The sequence below is a fragment of the Hyaena hyaena genome, unplaced genomic scaffold, assembly GCF_003009895.1.
Source record: "Hyaena hyaena isolate Hyena2069 unplaced genomic scaffold, ASM300989v1 scaffold_59, whole genome shotgun sequence".
Lineage (NCBI taxonomy): Eukaryota > Metazoa > Chordata > Mammalia > Carnivora > Hyaenidae > Hyaena > Hyaena hyaena.
In genome coordinates, this window is record NW_024080691.1 from 3,225,392 (window position 1) to 3,249,854 (window position 24,463).

Below are 24,463 nucleotides of genomic sequence, written 5' to 3' on the forward strand. Positions count from 1 at the left end.
AAAGTTAGGCAACATCTTCAATTCTTCTAAGAGTTTGGAAATTTGCATTGTTTTATTTTGACATCTACATTCTTTAGATCCTTAGGAAAGATGAATATGTGGTATGCTATTCTTTGCTTTTAAATTTATTTATTTTGAGACAGAGCATGTGTGTGTGTGCGTGTGCACAAGCAGGGGAGGGGCAGAAAGAGAGGGAAAGAAAGAGAATCCCAAGTGGGCTCTACCATTTTCTAGAGAATTACACATGAAATCACAGAGTACTAGACTGATTAGACTGATAGAGTCTAGCCCAGGCTGTGTAACTTATTTTTGAATCCCTCTAATAGTAGTAAACATATTACTCCCTTAGGTTACTCATGCTGTCTTTGAGTGGAACTTACTGTTAACAAATGGTACTTTCCAGAGTTTCTTCTAATCTCTTAACGCCACATTCACATAGATCAGTATTAATGTTGCCATGTTGAATATTCTGATTTTATTTTCCCTAGGCTAATGTTCACCTTCTCTGAAAAATCCCTTTCTATGGGGTATCTAGGTGGCTCAGTCGGTTAGGCATCAGACTTTGGCTCAGGTCATGATCTTGCAGTTTGCGGGTTTAGCCCTGCGTTGGGCTCTGTGCTGACAGCTAGCCCAGAGCCTGGAGCCTGTTTCAGATTCTGTCTTCCTCTTTCTCTGCTCCTCCTCCACTCATGTTCTGCCTCTCTCTGTCTCAAAAATAAATAAACTATAAAAAATTTAAAAAAACCTTCTCTGATATGTTATAAAGTCCATATAACATATGGGAATTTTCTGCCAATTTTTCCGGTTGCTCTGCCTAAATCTAGTAGCTCAGTATTAGCATGTTTAGGGTTGAATATATTAATAATTTCACTTAAGCAAGTTCCTAAAATCACTGAGAGGATGCATAGTCATCTTTCAACAGATTTGATCTCATCGTGTGTTTAAGCTGAGCATCAGACATCTTTAATGAATTGCATGGGAAGGTTGTACTCCGGCTCAGTAACTGCCTGTGTGCCTCAGCAACATAAATTATAGTGAAATGTAGAACAAAACAATCCAGGAGTCAGCTGACCAGAATTGTCTTATAAAAAGGGTTATTTTCAGTCAATTACTCTGAATTATAAGAACAAAATACTTAATATCACATTTTATGAGCTTCAGCAAGACTCTAATAATAAATTTTAAATTGATATTGAAAATTTACTTTAAGGAAGATAAAGCATCCTCAGTATCACAGTTCAGATGTTCCAAATATGATAATGTCTGTGTTCAGATAGAAATTTTAGGAAATGAATTCTATCTTTACCAGCTGCTAAAGAGAGTCTAAACAGAAATTAACATTTATTAACCTTATATAATATGCTAGACACTACTTTCACTATGGTAAGTATTATCAAATGCACATACCTATAGATACGCATGTGTATGTATTTACTTTTTTCTACTAATTCTCAAAACCGTATTCTAGATGTTACTTGGACCCAAACACAGTATGTTTTTGTCCAAGGGAAAGCAATAGTTACCAAATATTAACTTAATGGAAGTAATGGCATCTTAAGACACCAGATACTTCAAGGCATGTACAAAGAACTTGTATTTATTCAAATAAGTTTTTGTGTCATTACCAAGAAACACTTCATTTAAAAAAAAATATACCAAAATGGGCCAAATTGTTGGTTTTTATTAGTACTCATTATAAAACCAAATGTTCATTGTAGTTGCAGTGGGAAAAACATCTAACTTTGCCAGCTTTCCACATTTTCCACATACTAGTATTTACATGAGTGCTCTGTTTTTGTGATCAGATTCCCATTGCTAGATACTCGCTTTGTTATGTGATAGCCTATTTTGATGGGGACAGAGAGGATGTCATTGGCCTAAATAGGGTGAAATTGTGTGCTTCCTCAGTAGGCAGCCTATTGGGTGATAAGCCACTGAACCTTAACACCATCAAGATAGCAAAGATAAAATCTGTCAACTAGAATAAGGCCTGTAGTTTTCAAAAGAAAAAAGTGAAGCCAAGGAAGGTTAGTTTGGCCTTCCTATATTTACAAAATGATAAATTATTAGATAAAAATGACAATATGAAAACATTGGTATCTATTTTTTTAAATATTTAAGCATTATAGATCCTAAAAGATTTGTGCAATAAGTGAGTTTTTATTTTTTATTTTTTTGGTTTGGCTATTGATATTTCTAATGAAATATTTTTAAATATCATATTTATGTATATGATTTGGCACCTTAATTTTTTATTCAATTTGTTTTCTTTTTTCAAAATATATATAATGATTCTAGGTAAGTGCTATCTTCCAAAACCCATACGGTAAAAATTCCCAGATAGCCAATGATAGGTATAAGAATATTGTTGTGTAAGGCAATTTTAACAGTTAGTGAGGAGTAATAGGCACATATTTCATGCCCTTAGGAAAAAGACCCCATAATTTAAAACTGGCAGGCTTAAATATAGTCTGTCAAACACTAGATAAAGTATAAAGACAAGAACATTAATAAACTTAATCTTTGTGATTCTCCTTAAAGTCATTCTTAAAGATTCTAAGAAGTGTTCACAAAATCTCAGAAGTAAGGATCACAGTTGTTACTGAAAGACAACTCAGTGGGGAAGTGTTGTTCTTTATCCAACTTGTTCTATTCAGATTTCTTTCTATAATGTATCCTGACACAATCATTTCTGGGAAAGATACACAATCATTTCTAGACTTTTCTTCAATCTATGAATTTGGGACAGATACACAAACATGCAGTCCATTACAAGTCTTAATTTATTCCTGAAACTCCAAACCTGTATATCCATCTGCCTGAGTCACTTTCATCACCAACACTCTGGACCATAGAGTCGGTATCATTGTTGCTGTATCTCCCTAGCTGGTCATCCTGACTTTGACCCCGCAGTGTCAATACAGCAATCACACTGTTCACAGAAAACACTTCTCCTAGATAAATGCTTCATTTCTTCAGATCTTTACTCAAAAGTCACATATTCTGTGAAGATTTTCCTGGTCACTCTAACTAAATTTTTAATGGACCATTATTCAATATCCCTTTCTCTTTATTTTTTCTTATGTGACAGATAGATAGATAGATAGATAGAAGATAGATATATAGATAGAGATAGATATCACATCTTTCTTTCTATATAACATACGTGTTACATATAAGATAATTTAGCTTAGTGATTGTATTTCTCATCCTCAAAAAAATACCATAAAACATCATGGTGGGGGTTTTTGAATGTTTTGCTTATCACTGTATCCTCAGTATGTCAAGTAATGCCTGACACAGAGTAAGCACTTAGAACATTTGTTGAGTGAATGAATAAATGAATTCAATGAGGGATGAATTAAATAAGCTTAATTTGGATTCTGTAAGGAAATGGATTTTAAGGGGCAAGGGACAAGACTGTTTTCAGTAGCCCAAGGAAGAGATAATGATGGCTAACAATGGCAATGATGAGAAATAGAAGTTTTGGAATCGATTATAGAGACTGTATGGAATATAAAGATTGAATCTATGGTGACAAGAAGAAAAACAAGGAGTATGGATATTCTACAGATGCTAATATTAGCAGTTGATTGAAGTTGATTCATACATACTTCAATTACGTATAAAGTATAATTATTAGCTAATTGGGAGAGGGCATACTTGAGAAGAAAGGAAAAAAAATAAGTTGTTTTTAGAGAGTGAAAAATGGGAAATGCTGTCAGTAGGTTAGAATTACTAGTTAGTATAAAGCATCTGAATGCCCTGAAAATTATTATTCCTTTACCAAATGATAAATCTCCAGTCCATAAGCACCAAACAAGGCTACTCAACATAACTTTTTATATTTTTTGGCTATTTCTTTTTTATTCATTCCCTTCCTTTGCTTGTATCAGAAGATGAAATATTTATTTGGGAACAGTAAACAACTTTAGAGGTATATTTACATATTTTCTCTTTAGTTTTATGGCTATGTTCTTCCTTGGTAGTCAGAATATCATGGATAATAAAACTAAAAAATGCAGAATGAAAGCCCAAAATCCTTTGGCAATACATTATATTAAAGATAGTAAAGATAGGAACCTCAGAAATGAGCAGTTGTACTTATCAAACAACATTTCTGGCCAAAAAAAATAATGAAATCAATTTTATTTTGGATACCAATGCATGCTGCTCAGAGCACTGTCAACTGCTCTTCACTAACTGACTGCATAGTATTTCTGTATTCTTGATACTGAATTTCACTTCATTTAAATGTTTGCATGTACATATTAAGTGTTTTCTGCAATAAACTAAGCATCTCAGTTTTTATCTTGAAGAAATTACTGTCTTTTGGGAAAAGACACGTAAGTAGACCATGCGTAATAAACTATAGGCATTAATTTAAATGGTAGAGATATCCAAAGTCTCTGAGATCAGAGAAGGGAGAAACCACAGATGATATGGGACATAGTTCCACTGAGTCAGCATGGAGATAGTATGGGAAGGAAGACTTCATTTAGGTAATGTTATAATGACTGGTACAGGAAAGTATTACAAGGGACCTAGTCCATTGACGGATCTCTCTACTACCCATAAGCTTGATCAAATTAAATCTTTCTTTGTCATGTTTTTGTCATCTGTATGTTAGTCTAAATAATAGCAATACCTATTTTCACATAGTTGTTCAGAAGCTTTTGTAAGAAGTGTCTTTTGTAGCATATAAGACATTGTACACACATTGTTAATTTAATGTCTTTTTCTCTAAATGAATACATATGTCCAGAGAAAAATCCAAGATTTACTTACTAAATCGTGACTTTTTTTTCTAAGTAGGGACCAAGCACTAATTCACTCACGTATTTTATTTTTTTTAACTTGTATCAACAATATTTGTTCTAACCTAACTTTTTTTCAGGGTTGACTTTGTGCTAGGTAGGACATATTACCTATCCTCAAGGAAAGGCTTGGATACCACTGAGAAAGCACAGGCCACAAAGAGTCAGGGCAAAGAAGCTTCTACAAAGAATCTTCTAAAATATCTCAGATGAACTTATGGAGTCATAGATCAACAATTGCTCATGATTATTTTTGTTTTAAAATCATTAGGTAGTAGCAGGGGCGCCTGGGTGGCTTAGTCGGTTAAGCTTCCGACTTTCTCTTAGGTCATGATCTCGCGGTTCGTGGGTTCGAGCCCCGCGTCGGGCTCTGTGCTGACTGCCAGCTCGGAGCCTGGAGCCTGTTTCAGTCTGTGACTCCCTCTCTCTCTGACCGTCCCCTGCTCGCGCTGTCTCTCTCTCTCTCTCTCTCCTAGAAATAAATAAAACATAAAAAAAAATAAAAAAAAAATAAAATCATTAGGTAGTAGCAGAAAAACATGCCAGCCAAAAAAATCAATGTAAAATTATTTTTATCAAATTATAGAGTGAGAAAATATTGAAATGTCAGAAATCTTTCAGCCAAGAGAGAAATTGCCAAATGAGCACTTTTGTGCCTCTTTGTTTTCTGCATGAAATATTTTGCAGTTTCAGTAAAGACATTTGGTTGGAAAGTGAGGCAGGGCGACAGGGTATGATCAGGTCTGTGGTTCATTCCTGAGAAAAATATCATCTGGTCAAACTACTGCAAGTTGTAGATCTATTTTACTGTTCATCCTGCTGTTATTCTCTCATACAAAATCAATTTTATCTGTTTTCAGAAAATAAAGGAGAAATTTAAAATGCTATGAGTGCCTACATTTTATTTTCAATAATGTTTTACTTACATGGCTTCAGCAGCATGCCTTGAAACAGCCTAACTTTTGAATTAAATCACCAAAAAATAATCTACACCTTTTTTTTTTTTCCAGAAACATTTAACCATTTGACTACATAAGCAGAGGTCCATAAAAATATAGACTGTTAGGAATGTTTATTTATTCATTTTTTTAAATGTTTTTTATTTATTTCTAGGAGAGAAAGAGAGAGACAGCGTGAGCAGGGGAGGGTCAGAGAGACAGGGAGTCACAGACTGAAACAGGCTCCAGGCTCCGAGCTGGCAGTCAGCACAGAGCCCGACGCGGGGCTCGAACCCACGAACCGCGAGATCATGACCTAAGCGAAAGTCGAACGCTTAACCGACTAAGCCACCCAGGCGCCCCAGGAATGTTTATTTATATACAGGCATGATTTTTAATTTTTTTTTTTTTTTTTTTTTTTTTTTTTTGAGGGAAAGAGAATGAGCAGGGCAGAGGCAGAGAGAAAATCCCAAGCAGGCTCCATACCCTCAGCACAGAGCCCAGTGCAGGACTTGATCTCATGAATTGTGAGATCACGACCCGAGCTGAAATCAAGAGTCAGGCACTTAACCTAGTGAGCTACCCAGGCTGGATGTTTTATTAGACATTTTTCCAGTTAGTCCCAAGACTTTGCAGTATATATAGACTATACTATTAATAATATTCCAAAATTATATATGAGAAACTGAGTTTTAGATAAATTATTGAATGGACCACAGATGGTAGGTGGAAGAATGAAATTTGAATCCAGTATTTTATTTTCATTTCAATTTCAAATTCTTTCCACTAGGCTATGCTATCTCTATATACCTTATATTTGTTGTGAAATGATTATAGTTAAGACATATTGCTACCTGCTATGTGGGGCACCGAAGAATATGAACTTGAACAGTCCTCACAAAGCTTTTGAGATGTGCAAGAGAACACACACACATTACAATATATAATATGTGGAAATAAATAATGGAAAAACATTGCATAATGACAATTTTTTAGATCAGGACAAATGTATCTAAGTGTGATTTAAGATATATATATATATTTGTTCTCTGCCTTGGGTTATTGACTAAAAAGTTTCTAAAACCCTTATAAATTCCTGAGTGATGAAAGTGATCAGAGCATCTTACGTAAAGCTTCTGAATTCTTCGTAATTTCCCATCTGATAGGAATGTCTTTTGTTCCAATGAAGCAACTTTTGGTGGGATCCTGCACAGATTCCGGATGGATGTTGGTCACCAGAAATACCACACCATCATTAGAAACTTGGAACCATTAGACGCATCCCCCTATCCTCTCTAGATTAAATTAACCATCATGCCTACATGATGGAACCTGTGTAAAAATCTCTTATCAGTGAGGTCTTGAGAGTTCTCAGGTTGATGAGCATTCATCTGGGACAATAGTGTACCCCAATTCCAGAGGACAAAAGCCCCTGTGCTCAGGATATTCCCAATCTTAGACTGTGTACCTCTTCACCTGGCAATTTATTTGCAGGATATAAATATCCTTTATAATATCCTTTATAATAAACCAGTAAACATAAGTATTAACCTGAGTTCTGTGAGCCATTATGGCAAATTACTGAAACTGAGTTGTGGGAACCTTTGATTTGTAACAAAGTTAGACCTGGGGACCCAATACTTAAGATTTGCATCTGAAGTGGAGCATAGTATGGTGGGATTGAGCCCTTCGCCTGTAGAGTCTGTGCTAACTCTGTATAGTTAGCATCAGAATTAAATTAAATTGTAGAACATCCAATTGGGGTAATCTAAAGGATTAGAAAAATAACTTGTTGTGTAAACTCCACACATTTGGTCTCATGTGTTTTGAGAGAGAAACAATTTCTCTTGATAAGAGTCCAAGTTTGATCTGATGGGCAAGGTTTCAATAAAAGAGAGTACAGCATCATGTGCACCCAGGTCCAGGCATGCGAAAACTAAGCATATTTAGGTGATGACAAATTAAATGAGCATTTATTATAGCATAGAAGAATTGAGGTTGATACTCATAGTGGGAAATGAGTTCTGAAAAATAAATGCTTTAGAAAAATCTCAATATGAGGAATTTCAGTTAAACTCTTAAAAATGTAAAAAGAGCTAAATAGAAATTTTATTCTTAAAATAAAAATAATTAGAAAGTGAATGAATACATTTAATAGTAGATTAGAAAAGGCTAGATAAATAATTGAACTGGAATGCATGTCAGTTGAAATTTTTCTAATTAAAACAGTGAGTACTCTAAGATGCTTGGAATTTCTGGAAAATGATGAAATTATTAATTTATATTAGAACTTAGTAAGTCAAGGACACATGCTCTGAAGTTTAAAGTAACAACTAAGTGGTGCCTAGGTGGCTCAGTAAGGTAAGCATCCAACTCTTGATCTCAGCTCTGTTCATGATCTCCTGGTTCATGAGATCAAGACCCACAGAGGGTGGGGTATCAGCACAAATCCTGCTTGGGACTCTCATTCTCTCTCTCTCTCTCTCTTTCTCTCTCTCTCTCTCTCTTTGTCTGCCCAACCCTCAAAATAAATAAGTAACTTTAAAAAAATAAAAAAAATAAAGTAACAACTAAAAGGTTAGATAATGCAAACAATAAAATTAGTAGAGAGAATAAATATTAAAAATATTTAATAAAGCTAAAAAGGGATGAGCGGAAAAGAAACAGAACATAAACATGGTGCAAATATAAGACAAATGGTAATAAAGTAGTATATTCAAATATATCAGATACTACATTAAGTGTAAATAAAGATTTTATTTAGAAAAAAGATTATAAGACTAAGTGTTAAACCAACAAACCATATTCATCATAAAAATGATATAGTTTTGATATAAAGCCAGAAGAAGATTGAAAACAAAATATGGGAAGAGATATACAAAGAAAGTTTCAAAAAATTGCTGGGTGTGATATAGTAGTATTAGAAAAAAATAAACTTTTAAGCAATAAGCGTTATTAGAGATAAGAGCTCTCACAGTGATAAAAAATTCTCTTTAAAGATAAAATGTAGTGAAGACTTAAATTCATAGCTATAATATTTTAAAAGCAAATTAGCATAACATGAAAGAGAAAGAAATAAATTCATACTCAAAGAGTAGGATATTAACACTGTTCTGAAATCAATGGATAAGACCAGCACGTGAAAAGTTAGTAAGAATATAGATGTAAACAATAGAATTTCCCAACTTTAGTTGCATATATAGAACACTTCAACAAATTGAAAATTGTACATCCTGGTAAAGTGGAATGGCGTGGTAATCAAAACTGGCTCTTTGCCATGCCACAAAGACAATGTTAACTTCAGAATACTGAAATCATTTAAAATGTTTCCTGACCAAAGTGAAAATAAATTACACCTCAATAACTAGAAAATCTCAAATTGTTTGGAAATGTAGTTTTAAATAACTCATTGGTTAAAGAAAGATTTGCAAAGGAAAATTTGAACTTGTGGAAGCAGCGAGATCTGAGTGTAGAAAATACGGATATATTTAATGAACATATTCGAACAAAACCGCTTTCCTTCTAAACATTTTCATCAAATTTTAAAACAAACAGAAAATTAAACTGAAGTAGAATAGGAAAGTAGCAAAGATTATAACAGAAATTAATGGAATCATAAATGTAAATATAAAATAATGATGATTGGTAAATCCAAATTGTGTACTTGAAAAGATTAATAAATTTAGATATAGGCTGAAAAGAGTGACCAAATAAAAGAGAAATTAAATACAAATTGCCTTTACCAGAAGAATAGATTATTATAGCACATCCTACAGCTTTGAAATATATAATAGAAAAATGTTATGAATAATGAAATACATTGAAAAATTTAGATAAAATAATAAAATTTTAAGAAAATCACAATTTATTAAATAAATGAAGAAATAAAAAAATCTGATTTATTCTAAAACTATTAAAGCTGTAGAATCTGTAATTTTAAAACTTCCCACAAACAATCCCCACATCCAAATTGTTTTATCAGTGAATCCTGCCAAACATTTGAAAAAGACATGGCAGAAATATTAAACTATATCAAAATAGACAAAGAGGGTATACGTTTTCTAAAGCTCAAATAAATTTAAAATAAAAGCCTGATGAGAGCATTATGGGAAATAAAAATGGGAGGCTATTATCTTTCATAAGCATGGAAATTAAAATCATAAAATATTACAAAACCACGGAATCCAGCTCTCTCAAACTTTTTCTAATTAAGAATGCAAATTTGCTTTGATATCAAAAATAAGTTGATGTTATTAAATTAACAGAGGATTAAAATAGTTCATCTCAATATATGCAGATAAAATTCAATATCCATTAATTATGAAATATTAAGTAAAACTGGAGTAGGAGGCACAGTGTTTAATTTACAGTGGGGTCTCTACAAATAACTTTCAGTCAACATCATGGATATGGTAATTTATTGATTCATTCTGAAGTCTAGAAAGTGACAAAGTGCTAACTATTGTTACTTCTATTCAACTTGTAACTGATGATTCTAGCAAGTGATTTAAAGCATTAAAGAAATCAGCAGTGTCAGGATGAAAAACAGAATGATACTCTCACTGTTTACAAATCACATATTTGGGGGCACCTGGATGGCTAAGTTGGCGAAGCATCGGATTCTTGATTTCGGCTCAAGTTGTGATCTCATAGTTCATGAGTTCAAGTCCCACATCAGGCTCTGCATGGACGGTGCAGAGCCTACTTGGTATTCTCTCTATCCCTCTCTCTCTGTCCCTCCTCTGCATTCTCTCTCTCTCTCTCTATATATATATATATCTCAAAAGAAATAAACATTAAAAAATTTTTAAATCATATATATTAAAATTCCAAACAATGTATAAATAAGTTAGTATCAGATGAATTATAATGATAAAAGCTCAATATAAAAATCTACTGTACTTAATATGAATGTAATACATAAAATATATAATTTTTAAATTTAAAAATTGTACAAAATGCAACTACCCAATATATAAGAAAACATCAGTTATATTAGAATACACAATAAACACATAATAAAATATGTGCAAGAAGTAGACACATACAAACTTAAAACATTTACTGAAAAAGAAATCTTTTTTATTATAATTCCAATACAGTTAACATATAGCGTTATATTAGTTTCAGATGCATAGTATAGTGATTCAACAATTTTGTACATTACTCAGTGCTCATAAAGATAAATGCACTCTTAATCCCCTTAATCAGTTTCACATAACTCACACCTCCCTCCCCTCTGGTAACCTTCAGTGTGTTTTCTATAGTTGAGTCTTTTTACTTATTTATTTATTTTTTTAGATTGTCTCTTTTTTTCCCTTTGTTCATTTGTTTCTTAAATCTCACATATGTGTGAAATTTTAAGGTATTTGTCTTTCTCTGACCGGCTTATTTCACATACTATTATGCTTTCTAGATCCACCCATGTTGTTGCAAATGGCAAGATTTCATTTCTTTCATGATTGGGTTAATGGAATGTTCCAGGAATGAAATCTTGCCCCCCCCCCCACCACACACGATTTAGAAACAATAATAATCATGGACAATTGTTGACTTAGGATTCCATAAGTTCATTTGGGGTATTTTATCCAATTCTTTGTAGAAGCCTGTTTGCTCTGACATTTATTGGCCTGAGCTTTCTCAGTGGTTTCCTTGTCTTTCCTGATGGAAATACAATGATTAATAAGATAGTCAGTTTTCTTAAATAATCTGTGGACCAATGATGGGGGGCATAATATTAAGCAAATAATTTCAGTTAATTCAGACTAAATGAAGTCCATTAATTGAATGTTCCAATAACACTCTGTTACTTTGCCTTGATGTTATCCACTATTTTTTTTTTAATTTTTTTTTTTTAATGTTTTATTTCTAAGAGAGAGAGAGACAGCGTGAGCGGGGGAGGGTCAGAGAGAGAGGGAGTCACAGATTGAAACAGGCTCCAGGCTCTGAGCCGGCAGTCAGCACAGAGCCCGACGTGGGGCTCGAACCCACGAACCGCGAGATCATGACCTAAGTGAAAGTCGGACGCTTAACCGACTAAGCCACCCAGGCGCCCCTGATGCTATCCACTATTCTTATAAACTTCTTCGGTTTCTTTCCTTCTAGTTTGTATAACCTTTGAAGATAAGGAATAACTCTGTCTAGTTTATTTAGTATCTTCAGAGCCTAGTAAAATACAATTTAAGGCATGAGGTTTTAGTTGGAAATCAGTGAAGGAAAATTTACATTAAATATGAATAATATTTCTAAGATTGAAGCTATACAAAAATTGAAGGGACATTTTTATAAAATGTAGAAGCTTCTACCTGTTGATATTTGTAAGTTAAGGATTGAACTTCATGTCTATCTTGTAAGTTTTCCTACTTCCAAGAACAGAATATACTGATGTAGCTTAAATGTGTATTGAATGTATTGAGTTTTAAGAAGTATCTATAACAAAGGGAAAGATTCACTTGGGTTAAAGTCATTTATGTGAATTATATTAGGTAAATGTCTGTGGAACAAGTCATAACTGTTCAGAACGAATAGTGGGCTCAGTTTTATCAAGGTAGATAAGAGCATGAGATAATGGGAAAGTTCATGAGGATACACACTTGTTCAACAAAATCCACTGGATATTTCTAACCCATTTTGTGAAGACAAATCTAATTTGGCTCAAATAGATGGTAAAACCAAAAAGGTTTCTCCTAAAGGAGCTGACATAATAAAACCTACCTTACTCTAGATCTTAGTACAATCTCTGGGAGGAACTCTTGTTTAGTATGGATGTACTAACTTGTATATGAGTTGTCTCCATGGTAGCTACACATGTGAGCATAGCATAAGGTATAGATTTGCAGAATCAAGCTATTGTAAACCTGAAACCAATGTAACATTATGTATCAACTATAGTTCAGTTAACACAGCACATTGTCTTACATTTTAGTATTACCTATTTCATCCAAAGTTAACTGTTATAAAATGATGGTGCCCATAATAAAGACCTGAAGGTCCTGCCAGATTATGTTATGAATGAACCAGCCAATATAATATTAATATTATAATATACATTTTCTATGCCCTTATTTTTCTCTGTTACCAACCTGGGCCATCTAGAACCCGACTAATTAAATCAGATTACTTATGTCTCCCACTGGGTTAACCAATATAGTAATTTTTTAAAATGTATTTTTAAAATGACAAAGCTAAGTACTCTGCATACATTGTTTTGAATCTTCCTGTAAACCTTCACAGCAAATCTGTTAGATTTAATTATTTTTTTGCAAGGAGAGAAACCAAGGCTCTCTACATAGTAGAACTAAGAAAATAAAACACCTATAAGGTTTCAGGCAAGTAAATTGACTTTGTAGAGGAGAAGGTGGTAGAAAATAGGCAGAGTCAGAAAGAACACATGTTCTTTATAAAAGAGGGAGCCTTTATTTATAAAGCACCTACAGGGGCCATGACATTATAAGCTGTAGATATTTCTTTTGTTTTCTAAAAGCATCCAAATTCCTTTCATTCAATTTAGGGAAGAGTGAAGGGTATTCATAAAATGTCAGATTAAGTAAGGCAGTGACATTTTTGTTCAAATATCTGCTAGTAACAACTTTAAAACAATAGTTTATAAAACAGTAAACACTTTTAGTGTGATGTAAACTTCCTTTGCCAGCAAGTTTAAAGGAAGAGATTCAAATATTTTTTGAGAAGTAGTAGTGCTGTTAAAATAACTACATATTTTTATGGGTTACTACTTAGAAGGATTTATTTGGATGTGCGAGTCATTATTTGTTAAAAATGTCACATTTTTATAAGCACAATTTATATTTTCCCATGCCATGAATTTATATAAAATGTAGTGCAAGGTTAAAAAATATGCCACTCTGACGTTACTGTGATTGACTCTATTATATCTGTGGAACTGCATTAACTTCTTGCCTTTAATCTCATGCCCTTCTAATTCATCCTCCAAACTGTCTGTGAGGAATCTTCTATATGTAAATTGGATGATTTTACTCTTCTCCTTCAAGTTACTTAGTGTTTCTCCACTGCCTTGAAGATAAACCCAAATTGCTTTTTATGTCATGCAGTCTTCCAGTGTTGGTACCAGCCATGAATGCCCTCCTCCTTCATCTTCTATGCACACTCTCTACTATATGAATGCTTGTCTCTTAATATTTACCTGGGTGTGTCATATGCTTCCTTACTGTTTGTTCTGTGTCTAGGTTGTTCTTTCTCCAGAATATCTAACTCTTCCTGGTATTTGGAGCTTAAGTTTCAAAAATACCTTCTAGGAGAGCAATGTAGTTCTTCAGTGTTTTCTCTGTAATGTTGGTTTAGTGCCTCTTCTTAGTGTTTTGCTGCAAGCATACTTCATCACATCATTGTCATGATGTGTATTAAGTCAATGTTCTTTATCATATACTTTAAACTAACTTAATACTACTTAGCTATACTGGAATTAAAATTTTAAAAATAAAGTTATGGGGGACCAGGGTGACTCAGTTGTTGAAGCATTTGACTTTGGCTAAGGTCGTGATCTTTTGTGGTTTCCCTTGTTGGGCTCTGTGCTGACAGCTCAGAGCCTGGAGCCTGCTTCCGATTCTGTGTCTCCCTCTCTCTCTGTCTCTCAAAACTGAATAAACATTTTTAAAAATTAAAAAAAAATAAAGTCAGTGTTTCTTTGTGTTTTTTCCAGTGGATTTTTTTTTTCTTTCATGTGAAAGCAATGGCTATATTTCTTTTTTTTTTTTTTTTTTTTTTTTTTTTTTTTTTTTTTTTTTTTTTTTTTTTTTTTTTTTTTTTTTTTTTTTTTTTTATTCCAAAGATGGCGGTTTTATCTTTTTTTTTTTTTTTTTTTTTTTTTTGGCAGTCAATTGTAGTGGTTTTCTAACTTTTAAAGAAGCAGTATTTATCCCTTTCTTCAACTGCACAGATACCTGGTATTCAGTAGCTCCAGAGGGACCCCCAGGCCCCTTCTCTTCAGCCTCTCCTTGCCCTTGGCAGTGGTGGCTCCANTTAAGTTCAGCATTACTCTCTGCATTTTTAAGCATGTGCAGTAAAAATTCAGCACTCTTTTTGGGCCACCGACCCTGTGTCCAGCCCCACTGTTTGGCCTGGGCACACCTACCAACTCCACCATTGTAGCGTCGGAATGGAACACATTGCTTCTGCAAAGTGACATCTTTAAGATACTTGGTGGCTTTTCGGATATGCATACCCTTGATGGCCTGGGCAGTTTCACGTGTGTTCTTAAAGTGAACACGAAGATTTGAACCTCTTGATTTGCATGATTTTGTCGGGTTTTCCGGGTCAAGTGAATAGCGAACCATTTTCAGAGATCACCTCAGGCCGCTCACGGGAAGAGCGCAATGGCTATATTTCTAATACATAGACCTTCATTGGATACTTGATTAAAAATGAATCTCTCAAAAAAAAAAAAAAGACCGACGAAACAAAAACATTCATTTACCAAAATAAAAAAAAAAAGACAATAAAAAAAAATCCTGCCCTTTATGCCACAGCATTATATTCTGTATTTATGCTGTACAAATTCCTCAAAGGAAGAAAGTTATATAAACTATTCTATTTAATAGCCTAATATGGACTCTGGTGTAGTATCACCCATTCCAGAATAAGATTCAGAGTGTTTTTTACCTATTTCTTGGAAATTAGACTTTAAAATTTTCTCATGTCAGGGGCAGCTGGATGGCTCAATCAGTTAAGCCATTTGGCTCTTGGTTTCAGCTCAGGTCATGATCTCCAAGTTTCATGAATTCAAGCCCCATGTCAGGCTCTGTGCTGCTGCTTAGGATTCTCATTCTTCCTTGCTCTCTCTGCCCCTCTTTGACCCATGCTGTCTCTTTCTCTCTCTCTCTCAATAAATAAATAAATAAGCTTAATTTTTTTTTCTCATGTCAGCAATAATCACTGGAAGACTGTGATCATAACTAAGACAGCTGGTGGACAATCAGTAAGAAAGAAAGAGGAGATGACAGAAAGTGGGAGAGAAAGGAAGGAAGGGAAGGTTAGTGAAAGGAAAGGAAATGAAGGAAGGAATAACAGAATCGATATTTTCTATCAATAATTTTCAACCTTACAGAAGGACTTTTAGCTTTGCTCCCTCCAGAGCTCTGTAGGGTTTTTTTTTTTTTTTTTTTTTTAATCATTTTATTCTCTGGGGTTCAAACTTCTTTAAATTTTCTCAACTTAAATCAGTTAATATTCATTTTATAAAGCAGACAAAGCTTCCCTTCTTCCTAGGTAGACTACCAGTGTCTACAGCCCATGGATAAATGAATCAGAACAGGGGAACAGACAATCTGACAAGGTGCAGGGATGTCCCAGAACAAAATGTGTAGGATTTTGTTCCTCCAGAATTCATATGTTGAAGCTCCAAACCCCAGTACCTCAGAATGTGACAGTATTTAGAGATAGGGTTTTAAAGTGATGATTATATAAAAATGACACCCTTAAGGTAGTCCTAATCTAAAATGAGTGGAGTCCTTTTAAGTAGAGGAATACAGACAGAAGGATGTGTGTACACACATAGCATAGGCCAGGTGAGGACATGTCAAGAAGGCAGCCCTCTACAAGCCAGGGAGTCAGGCCTCGGGAAGAACCAAATCTGCTGACACCTTGATCTGAGAATGCTAGCTTCCAGAACTGTGAGAAAACAAATTTCTGTTGTTGAAACCACTCAGTCTGTGGAATTTTATTATGGTGGGCCTAGCAAACTAATAGAATCCAAGCTGGGAAGAGACCCTATGGGAGTCAAGGTCTGCATGAACAGGGCATTCAGACAAGGTCTTGGTTAGGGTCATCAGACTAGTGGTGGGTGGATGGATGGCTGGCTGGATGGATGGGCAGGCAGGTGGGAGAATGTGTGGATGGATGGATGGATGGGTGGATGGATAGATAGATATTGAGGATAGTAGAGACTAGAATTTTCACTCTTGAAGAACAGTACAAAGACAGAAAAGAAGAAAGATAGATTGAACATTTGGGTTCATTTATATATATTCTAACTGCCCACTCAAAGGAACTGAGAACAACAGTACTCCAGTAGTAATGAGCATATCTAGATCTCATAACTTGTTTTCTAAAGATTTATTCTCTACTTGAAGTACTACAAGTCCTTATATTTGTAAGAGACATTGCATAGCCAAAATGACACTAAAAAAATAAAGTCGTAGACGTACATTTCTAAATTTTGAAATTTAATACAAAGCAATGGTAAACAGTAGTATAGACATATAGACCAGAGGAATAGAATTCAGAGTCCAGAAGTAAACCCAGACATTGATGGCTACTTGATTTCAACAAAGGCATCAAGTTCATTCAGTGGGTAAAGAATAGTCTGAACAAGGTTGTACTGAAGACCCTGGATATCCACATGCAAAATAATGAAATTGAACCCATACTTCACACCATATAAAAAATTAACAATAACTCAAGATATGCTCATTGCTACTGGAGTACTGTAACTCAAACCCCTACTTCATAGCATATATGATAAATAATATACAGGTATACAATAACCAAATAAAAATAGATTAATGTCTTACATATGGGAGCTAAAACCATAGAACTCTTTGGAAAAAAAAACCAGGGATGAGTTCTTCATGAGTTTATATTTGGCAGTGGGTTCTTAGGTATGACACTTAAAAGCAACAAAAGAGAACTTTATAAATTTGATTTTATCAAAGTTGAAAAGTTTTGTGTATTGACATCATTAAAAAAGTTAGAAACAACCTGCAGCGTGGGAGGGATATTTGTAAAAGATATATTTGATAAGATTCTAGCTACCACAATATATAAAAAGTGTTTGCAACTCAATAACAAAAAGACAGAGAACTCAATTTAAAAAAAATATTTAACTGTAAACAACTTCAATAGATATTTCTCAAGGATGATTTAGGAATTACTAACAAGTACTCTGGAGATATATTCAATATTATTAGTCATAAGGGAAATGTAAATTCAAATTTCAATGAGATGCTACTGTAGAGATGCTACTGTATACTTGGATGACTAAATTAAAAATTTTTAAAAAGATTTTAGTAAGTCTTGACAATAGTGTGGAGAAATTGGAAACCTCGTACATTACTAAAGGTACTGTAAAATGGTGTAGCTGCTATGGAAAACAATTTAATGGTTACTCAAAACATAAAACCAGAATACATATGGCTCAGTAATTCAACTCATAGGTATATACTTAAAAGAATTGAACATCAAGATTGAAACACATACTTTTATATGAGTGTTTATAGCAGGATTATTTACAATAGCCAACAGGAGGAAATGACCTAAATGTCTATCAATAGACAAATGTATTAAGAAATTGTGGAATATATATTCAATGGAATATTCTTCAATAAATGAATTAAATACTGATAAATGTTACAAAATAGATACGCCTTGAAAACATGCTAAGTGAAGGACGTCAGACACAAAAGGTCGGATGCTGTTGTGTGATCTATTTATGTGAAATATTTGGAACAGGCAAATCCATAGAAACAGAAGAACTGGTAGTTGCCAAGGGCCAGAAGGCGGAGAGAATGGACTGTACCTGTCTAATGGGTGTGGAGTTTTAATATTAGAGTGATGAAATGTTTTGAACTAGATAGAGGTGTTTTTTTCTAGATGAATGTATTATTCCTTTTAAAATAAATGATATTCAGTTATGTGAATCTTATCCTTATTAAAAAAATTCTTATTTGATCATCATAGCAACAACACAATGGTAAATGATGATGGAACTACTCAGTGCTTGTGGAATATGGAATAAGATTTTACATAGTCTCAAAGTATAGTCTCACAAAATATACTTTAATTTCAAAGCATATAAAAAAATGTGTTTACATTGGAAAGTCTTATAGGGATAAAATGATGTTTTACCAACATGACAAAAGGACCATTAATGGGATACTTCCACATGTGTGCCATTCAACAGGGTGCAAAGAGCTCAGCATCACTTCTGTGATACACAAGCTCATAATGCATGACCTCTGTCCAATCACAATAGAACTTAAATACGTAACAACTAGACTAGATCCTTTTGCTCTTAAGGACTCTTTGGAACACTGGGAGAAATTTCATGGAATTGTTGGTTGAATGGTATACAGGTAGTTTCCTTACTAATTTTGTATCTTTCTGTGTTTTTTAAATTGTTGTAAGACAAAAGAAAAACCACAATGCCAGTTAATACAATCACTAGGACAAGATACAGTAGCTCTTATTCAGAAGGCAAACAGTGCTTTGCAGTTTAGTGAGTATATCTGAAGAAAAAAGGTTTGATATTAAAAATCATCTGTATACTATGATTATTCATACACCTACTTCAAATGGTATTGTATTAAATAAGAGAACACAAGTTAAGTACTCTGCAAATTTCCTGGCTTATATTAATTACTCAATAAATGTCAACTATGATTATATTATAATGAAAGGAAATCAGGACATGATCTCAACTGAGAGCTTTCAGAACAAATAATTTTATAAATCAAAATTTAGATCGTATAGCAGGACAGTCACAGATTATTTTTAATCATTTTATTAAAATATAACATACTTTACAGTGTTCTTAGTCAGACGGAATGCTTTATTAATTCTTGTATACTTATTTTTCACTTTAAAACATTACATATTTTATTGAAAAAATATATACACACATTTAAATTTTTTTGAAAAGCATACAAAAGTAAATGCACATCTCTTTCAACACTAGTGCTCAATTTAAAAACTTAAGAGTATTATATACATTTCTAGAATTTTTTTTCTTTACAATGATACATGCTAATATACATACATACAAATTCACATTCATAAATAAAGGAATATACGTTTCTATAGCCTATTACCTAAAAATAAATGCTGAGAATATTTTTTAAACACGTAAAACATGTCTTTCTTAATGATATTCAAATGTATTTTATTGTCAATATGCAGGATTTTTATTAAAATTAATAGCCATTCTGATTAGACAGTAGTTACACTATCTCACCAGTCAGAACAAGCACTGGTGTGATGGTGTCATGGAACCAAAAAAGTATTTAGTGGTTTATAATTTATACCAATTACTTCTCATTCTTGAATTTATAGGTCCACTGGTTTTGAGTTGAGATAGCTTCTGTGTTTCTTACTCTGCAACCTTGACTGAAAGAGAGGGCCTTCCATGGGGTTGTTCTCACTGTGGATGGCAATAACGCAAGTTTTCCTAGCCACACACGCACATTTAGAGGGATATGCCAGAGGTATATCAATGCAAGAACAGTATGTGAAGAAATACATATTTGTAAACTAATGCTTTAATGCTACTATTCATAAACTAAATGTTGGTCCTGTATAGATATGGTACAATTTCAGTAAATAAATCTTATTGATGCATGCAGATAGAGGTTCTATTTTCTATTATAAACAATGCAGTAATGAAAAACTTTATTTTCAGCTTTATTAATTTCTATGGTAATAAACTCTTAAAACTAGAATTTCTGGGCCAGAATATAAATGTTATTTTAATAGAACTTGAATTCCAAAGAAGTTGCTTTAATTTACACATGTATCAACCATGCACATGAATGCTTGTTTCTTCACACTCCACACTGTGTGGAAAATGGTTAATTAATATTTTAATTAGTATTTCTATAGTTTCTAGTGAGTTTGAGAACTTGTACATGTCACACAACCTTTTCATTAGTATTAAATGCCAATTTTTATTTTTTACCCATTTTTCATTGGATTCTCATCTTTAAAAAAATATTTACTCTGTTATATATAAATTGGAACTGTTTACATGTATCTATAAATGAAATTCACTGTGTTTCTGCTATGTGAGTTCATGCAGAAGCTTTCCCTTACTGAAAGCCCAGGTAAAATGCTTCAAAAGCACAACCCAGAGAGCTTGAAATGTATCTTTAGTAGTTCCAGGATTACAGCCTCACGCTTGAAAAGTCAGTGATAGCAGAAACTGCACCTTGTAGCTGCTCTGGTTAAAAGGGAGATTTCTGTATTGGAAATGGCTGCAGTTTTGGAGTTTGTGGTGGCTAGGATTAAATAAACATTATTGAGGTAAACGTGTAGACCATGTAACGGAGAGTGCAGAGAAGAACTGAAGGAAAGATTCTAAGTGTTCAAACAAAAATCTTCAAAATTATCATGAGTATAACAGTACAAACTTAGAATAAGTATTATTATGATCACTCTAAAATGTATAGAATTATTGAATCATTATATTATATACCTGAAACTAATATAACATTGTACATTAATTATACTTGAATAAAAATATAACCAAGAAACAAAAAAATAAATAATACAGTGGTCTACTGAAATAATTATAGCTAAAATTAGTAGACTTTAGTCCATCAATTAAGGACAATTCATTGTTATAAAACATGTTATCAGGGCATCTGGGTGGCTCAGTCAGTTAAGTGTTTGACTTTGGCTCAGGTCATGATCTTGCAGTTCATGGGCTGGAGCCCTGCATTGGGCTGTGTGCTGATGACTCAGAGCCTGGAGCCTGACTTGGATTCTCTGTGTGTCTCTCTCTCTGCCTCTACCCTGCTTGCTCTCTGTCTGTCTCTCAGAAATAAATAAACATTAAAAAATTAAAAAAAATATTACCATACATGTATTACTATAATACACTTATTTTCTGAATAAAAAACTTTATTAAATAGAATTACATGAATAATTGTTAAACTAGATTAAATATATATATATACACACATATATATGTATATAAACATGCATATATCTTTAGGATTATAGGTGTATATAATGTACATTTCACATTATGTAGCAGAATCATGATAAATAAAAAATAGCACTTCCACTAAATTTGTAAATAAGACATAGTACTCATGATCTTCATAAATATTATTCTAGTTCACTTTTCAGTTTGAATAGCTCAACAAGGAAACTGAATTAGAACAATAAATGCTAGGAAACCTAAGTCATCTATTCATTTATAATATGATTGCATAATTAAGAAATGCAAGAGAATCAATCAGTAAAGAAAAGAAAGAGCTACTGAAAACAAGAACAGTAAAGTGGCTGGATACCAAATATGAAATTGAAGATTCCTTATTCTATTTCCACCATTTACACCACAAGTGTTTTGTATAGAAATAAAAGAAGAATTAGCAATTCTAATAGACATCTCAATTGTTTTAATTTTCATTTACCTTATCACAAATTAAGTTGAATATATTTTCATAAGCTTATTTGCCATCTGTTTATCTTCTTTGGTGAAGTGTCTGTCCAAATATTTTGCCCATTTTTAATTGTGTTGTTTATTATTTTTTAAAATTATTTTTGTATATTTTAAATGCAAGTCTTTTATCAGATATATGTTTTGAAAATATTATTCCTAGACTATTATCTGTCTTTTCATTATTTTAACACTTTCTTTCACAGAGCAGAAGTTTAAAAATTTGATGAAGTTCAAATTACCTACTTTTTTTTTTTCCTGGGTCAATATCATTAGGTTTTATATCTAAAAACTTATCATCAACCCAAGGTCACATAGGTTTTCTTCTCCTATTTCCTACTTAAACTTTTCAAAATTTTATTTTACATTTAGGTCTATGAACCATGTATGTTTTATGTCCAAGAATTTGATCCATCTTGATAAATGTTCTATATCAGTTTGAAAGGAATATATATTCTGCTATTGAAAGATAGAAAATTTTATGAGTGTCAATTAGATCAAACTGATTGATAGTACTGTTCAGGTCAACTATTATCTTGAAGGATTTAGAGGCCTGCTTGATTTATTTCATCACTGAAAAAAGGATGTTAAAATTTGTAGCTATAAAAGTGAACTTATTTCTTTTAATTCTACCAATTTTCCTTTGTATAGTTTGATGCTAGATGCATGTATGTTAGAGTTGCTGTATCTTGGAGAATTCCTCTTTATCATACAGTTCCTCTCTTTTTTTTTTAATAACTTTTTTTGAGGACTACTTTATCTGAAATTAGCATAGTTACTAAAGATTTCTTTTGATTAGTGTCAACATGGTGTATCTTTCTCCAATTCTTTGCCTTTAACCTACCTGAATATTTAAAGCTTTGGGGCTTGTTTGTTATCCACTCTGACAATGTCTGTTTTTAAATTGGTGTACTTAAATTATTTCCATTTAAAGTGATACTGATGTAACTAGATTAATATCCACCAACGTTTTCTATTCATTGTACTTGTTCCTTGTTCCTCTCCCACTCTTTCATTGACATCTCTGTTTCTTATTGAAGATTGCATCCTCTCTCCAATGTATTAATTATTTTTAGTGGTCACATTAAAATTTCCAACAATACTTTCATGTAATCATAATCTACCTTCAAATAACACTACGTCTTTTCCTGCGTAGTACTTGGACCTTATAACAGAATATTATCAATATTTTTCTTCCACCCTTTATTTTCTCATTTATTTCACATATCTACATGCTATAGTCAATGTAGTGTTTATAATATTACATTATAAATTTATATTTTATACTAATTTAGAGTAAAAAATAATAACTATTTCACCTTCCTAATTGCTTCTCCTGTATTCTTCCTTCATTTATGTAAGTTCAAGTTTCTGGCTGTATTATTTCTTTTCTCCTTGAAAAACTTTTTTTACATTTCCTGCAGAGCAGGTCTGTTATTAATGAATTCTCTCAGATTGTGTTTTCTGATAATGTCTTTATTTTTTCCTTATTCTTAGAGGTTAGTATTACTGAATATAGGAATCCAAATTAGTGTTTTTCCCCTAAAACTTCACTCAACTTAATTCATGCTTGCATGGTTTCTGATGAGAAATCTACAGTATCTTACATTCTTTTCTATGCCCTTCTCTTCAGTCTGTTTTCAAGATTTTCATTTGTTTTTGGTTTTGTACAGTTTGAAGATGAAAGAGCTAGGTGTCATTTTTTGTTTTATTTATCCTTATTGCACTCTGACTTCCTGGAACTATCATTTATTGCCTGCCATTAATTTTGGAAACTGTTCATCCATTATTACCCCAAATCTTTCTACTCTTTTATTGTTCTCTATTTATGACATTCCAATTATGCATATGTTGTATCTTTTGAAATTGTCCCATACTTTATAAATGTCCTTTTCTATTATTATTATTCTCTCTATATTTCTGTTTTAGAAATTTCTGTTGACATATCTTCAAGGTTACTTACCATTTTTTGGCAGTGTCAAGTCTGTTGATGAGCACATAAAGGCATTTCCCTTTCTGTTATAATGCTGTTTTATTTCTGCCATTTCATTTTTATACTTTCTTAGAATTTCCATCACTCTGCCTACATTATCCAATTTTCTTGCATGTTTTTTATTTTACTTTTTTTATTCAAATTTTTAAAATATTTTTTTAAAATATGTTTTATTTTTTGAGAGGTAGAGAGAGGCAGAGCAGGGGAAGGACACACAGAGAGGGAGACACAGAATATAAAGCAGACTCTAGGCTCTGAGCTGTCAGTACAGAGCCTGCTGAGGGGCTTGGACCCACAAATGTGAGATCATGACCTGAGCTGAAGTCACATGCTCAACTGACTCAAGAGCTCCCAAACTTTTAGAATATTAATAATAGTTATTTCAGATCTGTATCTGACAGTGCCTATATGTCCTATCTGAATCTGGTTAGGCTGCGTTTTTGTCCCATCAGACTGATTTTTTAAAATTTCCATTTGGCATGTTAACTATTTTTTTAATGAGAGCCATACACCTTTCATTAGA